Source organism: Piliocolobus tephrosceles, chromosome 11 (genome assembly GCF_002776525.5).
Source record: "Piliocolobus tephrosceles isolate RC106 chromosome 11, ASM277652v3, whole genome shotgun sequence".
NCBI classification, from domain to species: Eukaryota; Metazoa; Chordata; class Mammalia; order Primates; family Cercopithecidae; genus Piliocolobus; species Piliocolobus tephrosceles.
This window is the reverse complement of record NC_045444.1, coordinates 51,662,875-51,674,844: the sequence shown is the minus strand read 5'-3', so window position 1 is coordinate 51,674,844 and position 11,970 is coordinate 51,662,875. Positions and strand designations below refer to the sequence as shown.

At 39.8% G+C, this 11,970-nt stretch overlaps 1 protein-coding gene across 5 annotated transcripts in view; it reads left to right on the top strand.

Annotated features, from left to right (window-relative positions):
• Nucleotides 1-6,032: 6,032 nt before the first annotated feature.
• Nucleotides 6,033-11,970, top strand: part of GALNT3 (polypeptide N-acetylgalactosaminyltransferase 3) — a 48,032-nt gene continuing 42,094 nt past the window's right edge. For 4 of the 5 annotated variants that reach the window (XM_023188116.3, XM_023188117.3, XM_023188113.3 and 1 more), the window contains exon 1: nt 6,033-6,920. The gene's annotated coding sequence lies outside the window, so the exon portion shown is untranslated. The remainder of the gene's footprint in view (nt 6,921-11,970) is intronic. The other variant, XM_023188114.2, reaches the window with a different exon arrangement.

The window sequence follows — 11,970 nt, the reverse complement described above, 5'->3', positions numbered from 1 at the left end:
TTTTTTTTTTGTATTTTTTAGTAGAGACGGGGTTTCACCGTGTTAGCCAGGATGGTCTCGATCTCCTGACCTCGTGATCCACCCGTCTCGGCCTCCCAAAGTGCTGGGATTACAGGCTTGAGCCACTGCGCCCGGCAAAAAAAACATTTTCTAAGCCCTTTTCCCTACTACAATATCCCCATCCTCACTCACTTTTTATATTATATACACTAACTCTTCCAATAGAAACAAACTTCCTTCTCTTGCAGTGACTTGACTTTTTGTGTGCAACCCCAAATGTCAGCTGCCTGTCAGGGACTCCTGTCCCTGAAGTTTTGCAGAGGGGAGAAAGGGAATGTGATCTCAGGGTCTGTTGACTTACTTGGGAATGGAGAATTGGCACATTCTGATTTTGTGATTAGATGTAGGAAAGGACTATGGTGATGGGATTCTACCTTGGGCAGCAAATGCCTTTTCTTCTGGTAAATAAAAAGTAAAATATGTAAGTATACAGAAAAAGTACAATTTCCTTCAAAATTCCCCTTCTAACATGCATAAAAATTATTTCTCTTTTTAATTTAATAACAATAAAGCTATTTCTTTTGACCTGTTACCTCAAACCTAACGTGCTAAAAGAGCATCCTCATCCTCTATGGCTTGAATTCCTTAACAAATTATTATAACTTACCTGGCAACAAATTACGTCAAACCCAGGTAGCATCTCTCTGCAACTCTCCCTTTGTGTTATTGGAGTCAAGAGAGAGGTGAGGGCCAAGGGAGGAAGGAAATTTACTTTATGCCAATGCATTGAAATTACAAAATATCAAGGTGATTTAAACTGATCCAGGAGGCTTGTATTAGTCTTGTTCTTATGCTGCTAATAAAGATATACCCAAGACTGGCTAACTTATAAAGGAAAGAGGTTTGACTCACAGTTCCACATGGCTGGGGAGGCCTCACAATCACGGCAGAAGGCAAATGCGGAGCAAAGTCACGTCTTACATGGTGGCAGGTCAGACGAGCTTGTGCAGGGGAACTCCCATTTATAAAACCATCAGATCTCATGAGACTTATCCACTACCACAAGAGCAGTATGAGGGAAAGCACCCCAATGATTCAGTTATCTCCACCTGATCCAGTCTCTGAGATGTGGGGACTATTATAATTCAAGGTGAGATTTGGGTGGGGACACAGCCAAACCATATCAAGGCTCCATGGGAGACTAGGGTCTTCAGTTGGGCTGGAGGGGATTTGGAGAGGGGGAAGAAAATCATATTAGAAGATACAAAGATTTTCACAGGTGGGAAACTGACCATGGTATGATCAGAGGAAAATAAGAGATCTGAGTTTTCTTTTAAATAAGTGGGGTATTCTATTTCCCTATTTCTAAAATTATAAGGTTTTCATTGAAAAGAACATTCTTTGTATGAAGGTCTGGGAGCTAGAATTAATATTCTTATTATTTTTCATACCAATAGAAAATGGTAAATTGTTAATATATATTCTACCTCTTGTTTTTGTGATATGATGCCTCTAATGATATTGTCATGGTTTAGGATCCAGATAATTGACACAAAGTGGCTTAATAAAAGTCAGGGCTGGGCATGGTGACTCCTGCCTATAAGCCCAGCACTACAGGAGGCTGAGGAGGGAGGATTACTTGAGTCTAGGAGTTCGAGAACAGCCTGGGCAACACAGTAACACCTCATCTCTCCAAAAAAAAAAAAAAAAAGCCAGACATGATGTAACATGCCTGTAGTCCCAGCTATTCAGGAGGCTGAGGTGGGAGGATCACTTGAGCCTGGGAGGTTGAGGCTGCAGTGAGCCATGATTGCACCACTGTGATCCAGACTGGGCAACAGAAGAAGACCCTGTCTCAAAAGACAAAAATATCCCTGGCCTGGTGGCTCATGCGTGTAATCCCAGCACTTTGGGAGGCCAAAACAGGAGGATTGCTTGAGTTCAGGAGTTCAACTGTAGCCTGGGCAACACAGTGAGACCCCATCTCTGTATAAAACAAAAACAAAATAAAAGTCAATTACAAGAAAATCATCATAAATGTTTCAACAGATGAAGAGTATGACCATTATAGCACTGCTTGCAATAGCAAAATGTGGGAGCAATCTTCATTGTCCAACAGTAAGTGACAGATTAAATAAATCCTTACAAAGGGATATCAGGCAGCCATTAAAATAACACTGTAAAATAAATTTATTGACATTTAATTATATGTTAAGTAGAAAACTTTGGCTACAAAACAAGTCCCCAGAATGATGTAGTTTTTATTTTACAAACCTGTCTCCGTATCCCTCTATGTTCCCCATTCCATGCCACACCTCTGGCTAATTTTTTCAATAAAAACAATCTGGAAAGATACATGATAGAAAGGGTCTGATAGCACTGATTCATCTTGGTATAAGGAATTCTGAGTATTTCAAAGCTAATTTCTTTGCATTTATGTGTATTTTCTGATTTTTCTGTAAAGAATATTAATTTCTTTTCAATTTAAAGAAGCATGTTACAGAAAAAGAGAAATCAATTTAGGAAAGGAGTCAGTGAGGGATACCCGAGTACATCACTGAGGTCAACATCATGCAAGACTATCACCATAGTTTCCCACAAAATATTCTTTGGTGCCACTGTCAGGATTTAGAGCCAGTTAGATTGAATACTATTCTGACTCAGCATGACATTTCTTTTTGCTCTTAGGCTAATGCTTAAAAGCTTGAAACAATGCACTATATTCAATACATTTCATCAAATATTTATTGAGTGCCTACTATGTGCCAAGTACTAAGAATACAAGATTAGCAAGACATAGTTTTGTTGTAATCTAAGTCAACCCCTCATAGTATGTGTACCACTTTGAAAATCTGAGATGATTGTTCTGAGATTCTACGGGGGAAGAATCATAGAAAACAATGTCCAAAAAAGTTCATACTAAAATAACCTATTTATATTTTCACTGTTTTAACTCTTGCAATATTTTAAACACAATGTAGAATTATGCTGCATCATTATTTAAAAAATACCCACATATTTGTGGCTCTTCACTGTGATACTACCTCTATTCTCTGCTTGAATCAATAACATTTCAATGCTTATTACTGCTTTGAGAAGAAATTATTCCAATCTGTTCAGTCTTTGAGCCAAATCTCTCAGTCTGACTTTGAGATCCTCACTAAAAACTCTAGTCCCCTCATGAGGCAAAACTCTTTCTAGAGTATGTTTCAAAGCAAAGTTATGTAACCAACAATTAAACAATTAACAAACTGAAATAGTTTAAAGTTGGGCTTAGTAACTTTACACATTTACTTATTGCATTATATATTACAACTATTGTTTATGAATTAAAATTTTGATCTCAGTTAAATAATTTCGGTTTCTTCATCTTTGTTGTCCCATTAATTATTATTGCTATATCCAGAAGGTTTTATTTATTTGTTTATTTATTTGCCCAATTCTCTTGGCATGGAGTTTATTTGAATCAGAATGTAAAGAAGCCTGGAGATCATCTTGTACCACTATTTTGTTTTGTGGAAGAGAATATTTAAGCCAGACATAAAGTAACTTGTAGGAGTGTAAGTTGTTTTGCATAGTGTCTTTTGAAATGTAGATACGTGAACGCTGGTAGCTATTGTTCTTAGAATTTTGTAATTCAGATTACCAGTCTAGTGTTCTTACCCGTCTTGGATTATTTCTCCTTACTGTTGGGTAAAACCATTCTTTAGACCTGTAAATTGCTCAAGACACTAGGCATATTTTTTTTATGGTAGTTGATGGGTCAATTTATTCATTTAACGCATATTTATTAAGTACCTACTAAGTGCCAGGTGCTGATCTTGGCATTAATTTAAATGTTAACAGAAAGTATTAAGGAGTAAGTATTGTTTCAAATCCATACAAATGACCATTTTGTGGCTAGTCATGTGTGTGTGTGTGTGTGTGTATGGAATAAGTGTGTGTATGTGTGTGTGTGTGAGAGAGAATGTTTGTTTCCTTCCTGTGTAAAATCTGCCCAATTTTCTATCTTAACTGTCATTATATGTCAAACATATACTATTAAAATTAGCTTATTTCTGAGAAGCATGTCTACATTAAGGTTCCTGGGTTTTATTTTATGATGAAATGCTAACTTCTGTTTATGAAATAAATTATTTATTTCATAATTTTGAATAGGATGGTACTTTCAAAAACCTGCCTCTGATTACATTTGGGGCATTAAACATTTCAATATGACAATTTTTTTTCTTGGGCCTGTGGCATCATTTTAATTTTATTGTGACATAGAAAAATTTATATTAATAATAAGACTTTGCTTTCAGAATGCTATGAAATAGTACAAGTAATGTTGTGTAAAATAGTACAGATGGAGCATCCCTAATCCACAGATCCAAAATCTGAAATGTTCCAAAATTCAAAACTTTTTGAGCACCAACATGACACCACAAGTTGAAAATTCCACACATAAGTATTTTACACAAACTTTGTTTCGTGCATCAAACTATTTACAATGTTTTATAAAATTACCTTAAGGCTATGTGTATAAGGTGTGTATGAAACATAAATGAATTTTGTGTTTAGACTTGGGTCTCATCCCCAAGATCTCTCTCTCTCTCTCTCTATATATATATATATGACACTGAACATGCACAAGTAATGCCACACTCAGAAAAACTGCTTCCTTCTTTAAATTGTTCGTCTCCATTGTAAAACTGACAGTCAAATTTTAGTAACTCCTGATCATTTTTATGTTTCTTCTGTTCTTTTCACATTCCTCATCCAGCATTGTGGTCCTGTTGGTTGGCTCTCTCTTTTTATAGGTCTGCCCTATCTTCTCTTTTCAGTTGTTATTTGACGTTACTAGTCTTGCTGTCAATGCATCTCAGTCTTTGGATTCCAGATTGCTATTTTATATCCATCTGCTCTGTCCTGATTGTCAGTGAAAAGTGTTGCTCTTCGCTTGGTGGGACATCAAAACTCTGACAATCTTTGGCTCCTGCTTCATTCAGAGATGGGTGGTGTGTGAAAAAGGATACAGGTTTCTTGGTTACTCATTTAGGATACCTTACAAATTTTCCAAAGACTGACATTAACCTCCAGTTAGGGGTAAACGACAAAGTGGCACAATGAAGAAGAAGAAGAAGGAGAAGAGAATTTGAGTAGTTAGTATTTTCAGTTCTGGACCTGGACCTAAGGAAAAACACTACCAAGTTAGTATATCAATACACACAAGTATCTCCTGAGCTATTTTTTTGTTTGTTTTTGGAGGGAAAGGGAGCTTGGCAACTGCTTGTAGGTACTGATACTAAAATGTTGCAAATACATGAAGGTTCCTTGGTGCTTGCAAAATAAGCACAACATGTAAAACAAGCATAGAACTACCTAGTTTACTAAAGTCTTAAACCTAACTCATAGGTGTCATAGTATAAAACAGTACTATGGATGCTAAAACCAATGTCTTAGACTAGTCAAGTACTAAAGATACACTTGTTGATACTATATTAACCTGTATTTTAAACCTTATTTTTAGGTCACGCGTAGCACTAATAAAACAGTAAATAAGCACCATAAGAGCATGTCAAAATGTAGGAGGAAGGCCACAACTAAACTTCATAGTAAAACCTGCCACCATATGATTAAACATGCCACCAAAAAGTTTTTAGCTAGTTTTCGATTTATATCCCTACATATCTTTGGGATAGAGCCAAAGAAATGAGTTCACGGAAAGGTATAAAGGTCATTTTAAGTCCTGGTTTTGGGAGTGTCAATGTTTGTTACAGCAGCATAAGGAAGGCTGAAACAGAAAGTTGTGTCATAAACGGAACAAATACTGTTTAGCAATTTTTTTTTTTGTCTTAAAAACAGCAAAACCCACCATCTTCCTGGAGTCTGCGTTGTCCCCTTCCAGAATAGATGTGGAGTTTTTAAACGAACCTACAGTAGAAGCAAGCCTTCTCCAGGAAATCCCAATCTTTTTCCGAACAGGAACAGCAAGGGTTCTCTCTGTTGTGGCTGTTTTTCCCTCTGGGAATTGGTTTGCCTTCTGAGAGCATCCCAGGGAGGGGAGGTGCGCCCCAAATTGGCGAGGCTCTGCCAAATACCAAAGGCTCTTCTTTGGAAGGAGACTCCTCCTTTGGACGTGAGGCGCCCCTACCAGAGCGCCCGCGTACAGAAACGGAAACCACTAGCTGCGCTGAAGTGAGTCAAGTGATGAAATCAAGACTACACGGGAAGGAAGCTCACGAAACCTAACTGGTGACAGAAGCTGCTGAACCCTGCCCGAGGAAACCACATGAGCCAGCAGTTGCTGTCCTACCGAAGTGGTCCTCGGAGGCAGCGCACCCCTTCTTTTTGGCGAACCGAGGAGGAAGGGAGGAAGCGTGTGGGGGAAATCTAGAACTTCTGGTTCCCCAAGGACCCAGCAGACGGCTCTGGCTACAAGGTGATCACTGCCACCAGGTCAGTGCAGGATTCCTCCAATGTAGACGGACCGGGAGCCACAACTTGCGCGGAGCAGCAGCCTCGCGGATCGCGCAGAGAGAAGCCGCGCAACAGCCAGGCTTGGCCCGGACTGCGCCCCCACCCCGCGCGCGCGGTCAACGGTTCTCACCTGGAGCGCTCAGGTAGTGCTGGGGCGGGGCGGGGCGGTAGGCTGGCGCGCAGGCGCGGGAGCGGGGCCTCGCCCCTGCCGACGTCGCAGACTGGAGCTCACCTGGGAGACTCCAAGAGGAAGCCGAGCCTCGGTTCTGCCTCTCCAGGCAACGCGGGAGGCCCAGCGGGAAGGCAGGAGGCGGCGGCGGAGGAGGAGCTCTACTTAGCCGCAACTGTAGCGACAGCAACCGGAGTCGCAGCGGCGGCCACCTGCACCTGGAGTCCAGCCCACGTCCAGCGCCCGCCCGGCCGCCGCTTCCCGCCGCCCTGCCCTGCCCGCCCACCAGGTAAGCCGGCGACAGGCGGAGGGAGATGCGGTACCCCTGGGCTGCGTTAAAGCAGGCGGGAGGACAGCCGCGGGGGTTCACATGTTGGGGACAGGGCTACGGTCCAGGTGGCCGGCTGGAGTCGGTCTCGAGAGCAGTGTTTCCGTTGCCCCTGGAGAGACCCCGAAAGGGGCTCTCCGGGCCGAGGGGCAGGTGGCGCCCCGGGGGGAGCCCAGTCACACCCTCTCGCCCACGGTGCCCCGCCAGTCCTTGTGGGGCGGCCCCAGAGGAGCTGGACCGAGATCAAAGACCTGGTGGCCCCGGACTTGCCCTTGGGAGGGTCGCAGCGTGGGGACCCTAAGAGGGAGGGCCCGGCGGGAGGCGGGCGCGCTTCCACTCCGGCTAACAGGTTGCCTGTCTCCTCCAGCCTCTCTGCCCGAGAGGGCATCCCGCGACGGCGAAGGGCATGGCTTTGCCAGGCAACTTTCCCAGCCGGGGACCCCAAACAGTTCTAGGCAACAAACCGTGGCCGCCGAGCCATTTAAATGGTTTCCGAGTGGTTTGGAAGGGGCTCTGTGGCCGGGACGCAGACACCCCTCTCTCTCTGTTTCGACTCTGCACTTTTCCGGGTGCGCTCTCCAAGCCAGAGTTGGGCCCACTTTCCTGTCCAATGGAGAAGAGTTCTTTTCTTCCGTGGCGGGAGGAAATCCAACTGCCACGCACCGACCACACACCATCTCTTTAGAGGACCTGTTGACTTAAGGACCTGTATATCGCGGTTATGGTTTGCCTGTGGCATATGACTCAAAGGTTCAAAAAAAAATTGTTTCAGGATCCTGCCACGTCTAAGCTTGGGTGTGCCAGGCCCAAATTCCTTTCCCTGCCTAATTAGGCTTTTCTGAAGCCTAAGTATTGAGGGTGAAACTGGCGCTTACCTTAGACTTTTATTTCCTTCTCTTTCCAACTCATCAAAGAAACTATTTCTGTTTTAAGAATCCCATCGAGTTACCAATATTTCCGATTCTGAAAACGTTATTAAGTTAACATAACTTGCTAGAGAAGTTACAGTACATAATGAAGACATTTACACTCAAATTCTATAGCTAAAAAATATTAAAGTGACAGCATTTTAATTAGAAAAATCTCTGCTTGTGGGAAACTCTGTTGCTTCTTTTATTGTATGTATTTTTTTTTTTTTTTTGAGTTTGTGGCTAAAATCCATGAGGTTAAAGTCACACCATGCCATCAGATTTTTTTAAATTTAACTTTTAATATCTGAAGTCTAGCGCATGTTAAACTTTCCGAGCAGTTTGTACCGAGAATCTTTCTTTATGTATTGCTTTAGCCAACATTTTTACAGAGGAGTTTCTAATAATAATAACAATTCCACTAGATTTGTTTTGTTCTATCTCTGCATATTTTAAAAATATATTTTAAGTGGTATGTTTATCTTAAAATGCCTTATGCAACATGTAGTGGGGTTTTTTTTTTTCTTCTTCTTCTTTTTAAGATTAGATGGAAATCTAAAAGCCAACCACAGCATAACAGGACGTAATTATTAATTCAACCAGGAATTTTCTACATTTCTTGAAAGACTCTCACCTGACCTCTTAATCTCATCTCCATACAGAGAAATAAATATGCTTAATACTGTTTAAATATTAGATATAGGAGTTGTTCCCTGAATTCTGAATATTAATCTTCATTACTTACTGGGCAGATGTTATCAGACTGTCTTTCCTCTTAACCTCTAGTGAGAAATGTAACATGTTTTCATTAGCCAGAGTAACGGTGTGATTTAATCTATCTGTTAAATAGGAAAAATAATGCTTTCCTAGATTAAGATAACAAAGCCTTAAAAACAATCAGGAATATCTTCCAGCCCTAGCCTTCTCGCGATCCCTTTCTCACTTTGGAGATTCAGTAGTGAAACCATTCATTTGTGAAAAATTGAAGCCAAGAGAGGTATTCTAACTTCATTTCACCCAAAGATGGCATGATCATTCCAGTGGCTTGACTCATGACTCCTGTATCTTACTTTTTACCACCCACATCCTCACTTATCGTAAGATGTTTATCTTTTTTCTTTCATATAATTTGTAAGGCCTTTGTAATTACAGAATAGTCTATTGCTCTTTCTTCAGCGCTGATTTACCCTCATTTCTACTTGTCCAAATGATGCCTGACTTCATGGAGACTACCAAGTGAAGGCATCATGCTCCTCTCATTGTGAAATAGCATGCATATTGACGATGCCATGTCAATTGAGATTTTTATTTCCTTCTTGGTATTTCCAAGCCACAGTTAATTTTTTAAGTCAATGTGGATAACATTATTTAGTCTTCTGATCTTTTTATTATATTGGCTTAAAATATATTTTATGAGGCAGCTACCCAGTGCCTTTCATCCGTTTGCAACACTCCAGATTTTTGGTTTCAAGCACACATCCTTAACACTAAGTTTCTTTAAACTTTTTTTTTCTTTTACTGCAATCCTCAATAACTAATTTATTCTCTGCCTCAACTCCGTAAACTCCAATGTGAGTGTATATAAATGAAACAAGTTTTATTAATATAAAACAGTGCTTAACCTTACAACTTGGATGTTCTTTATTATTTTATTTTTTAAAATATTGGTCTAAATGCATTAGACCTCTTCATGACCACGAATGTGCTGGAGCCTACAATGTGAAAATAGCACTATTCTGTTGAATTTTTGTTTTTTTAAAGGCTGATTTTTCTACCAGCTTTCTTTTTCTATGTGTCATACATGCACACATGCACACACACACACACACACAGAGGCACGTACCCACTCACATGAAAGAAAAATTATTTCTTAAAAACTGTACTGTAATCCTAATTAAACATGTATTGTAGGGCTTGAGGCTCCAGGACCTTGGTGCTAGATTAAACCTTTAAAATCTTAAGAACTGTATGAAGCCTTGTTCATTATACATATTTTGTGTTGAATGGGTTTCATCATGCTGTAGTGTATTTGGGAACAGGAAAAAGTAGAAATATTTTTTTCTGAGGGGATTTTGATGGTAAGAATTAAGTGAAATTTTGAGGGAGAAACATTCTGTCCAGCTCTGTTCTAAACTCTTAAAGTTTTATGACTGAGTTAGAGTCCTGGGTGGAGTCTAAAAAATTTATTAGAGAAAGTATAGCCAGTTTATTATTTGGTTTATATTCTGTTAATATTTAATGCTTTTCTCTTTTACTATGAAACAAGTATAAGAGACAAATTATAGGAATTACACTTCCCCTCTCCACCAAAAGACTACATTGAGAGATTAAAATAGATCCCTAAATGATTTGTAGGAATGTAGTCTTGAAAGCTCTGATTGGATAATTAAACCTTCTGTAGACACTTTCAATTTTAATGTGCCTTTACATTCTTAGTGAGTGAAATATTTCTCTTAAGAAAAATGTTATCATATTTAGGATTTTGGAAACGATCAGTGTCTGAATCATCTTCACATGTATTCAGTTCTCTAGTTCATCAAGTTTAAAAATACATTTGGAATGATGGATACTTTATGGATATAAAATCCTATTGAAAAGGAAGGTATTTTCAATTACCTGTTCAATTATGCATCTAGTTAGTATCAAAATAATTCATACTATGTAATTTGGGTAAAATGTAACACAACTCATGTACACTCGGGGGAAAACTGAATTCAAATCAATTCCAGCAGTGGCAGGAGACGAAAGTACATTCACTTATTGAAAAGCAAAGACAAGTAGGACTCTGAATTCTAGGTCATTAGAGACTACTGACAATTATATGACATTTCCTTGGGTCATTCTCAGAGTTGGGCTCTTATTTTTGGCACTGAATAGAGAATATTCCCCCAAGTAAACGTTTTCCCTATAATTGTTTCAGTTTCAAACTGCCCAAACTAATTTTCTTTTCTATGTGATTGTCTCTGGGACATCCTTAACATTTCTTCATCACCAGAGATTGTATATGTTCAAACCAGAACCTTCATCTCATCAAAAAACAAACAAATGAACAAACAACCTGCTCACTTTCTGTATTCTATCGATAGATAGCAGTACATTGTACCATTTCTTGTCTATAATTCCAAAATCAGCCTCTGAAAACAAAGCAAAACAAAATTTAACTCATTTGTTAGCAAAACCTGAACTCAATTGGAGCAAAGCCTGAGTGAACTGTCAGGAGGCTATTGTGATTGTGTATCCAACTTAGTGGGTTATGTCCAGCTGCAGAAATAGTGCTGTTTGATTACATAATACTGCCCCAGGCCCTACTGGGGTACGCTCTTACATTGGGTATGGAAACCATATCACCTTTCTAATATCCAAAAAAATCTGATTTTTTAATGAGACAAAGTCTCACTATGTTGCCCAGGCTGATCTTGAACTCCTGGGCTCAAGTGATCCTTCCATGTCAGCCTTCCAAGTAGCTGAGACTACAGGCTGTCAAATCCTGAATTTTGAAACACATGTTGCTGCAGGGATTTGGGGGAGTGAATCATAGATGTGTACCACCATCCAGGTGCCATACCAAAAATCCAGAGGTAATTTTAAACTCTTTTTCTTAGCCTCTACAACTGCTATGGTCTGAATGTTTGTGTTTTCCAAAATTCATATGTTGAAATCAAATCCAGTGTATTGGTATTAGGAGTAGGGTCTTCGGGAGGTGATTAGGTCATGAGGGCCTTGGCCTCTTGTGTTTTTATAAAAGATAATGTCCTTATAAAAGAGGACTGAGAAAGCTTGTTAGCCTTTTGTCGTTCCTCCATGTGAGGTCACATAGGAGGCCATCTATGAGGGATGTGCCCTTGCCAGAAATTGAGTCTGCCAGCAGCTTGATCTTGGACTTCCCAGCTTTCAGGCTGTGAGTGGTATATTTGTGTTGTTTAAATTACCCAGTCTAAGGTGTTTTGTTACAGCATGAACTAAGACAACAACCATTAGAACACTGAATCCACTTAACATTTTACACCTCTCTCCAAGTCATAAATTCTTCTTTCACTTCTACTGCTCTAGTTAAGGGTCTTTTTTTTTTTTTTTTTTTTTTTTTTTTTTTTTTTTTTTTTTTT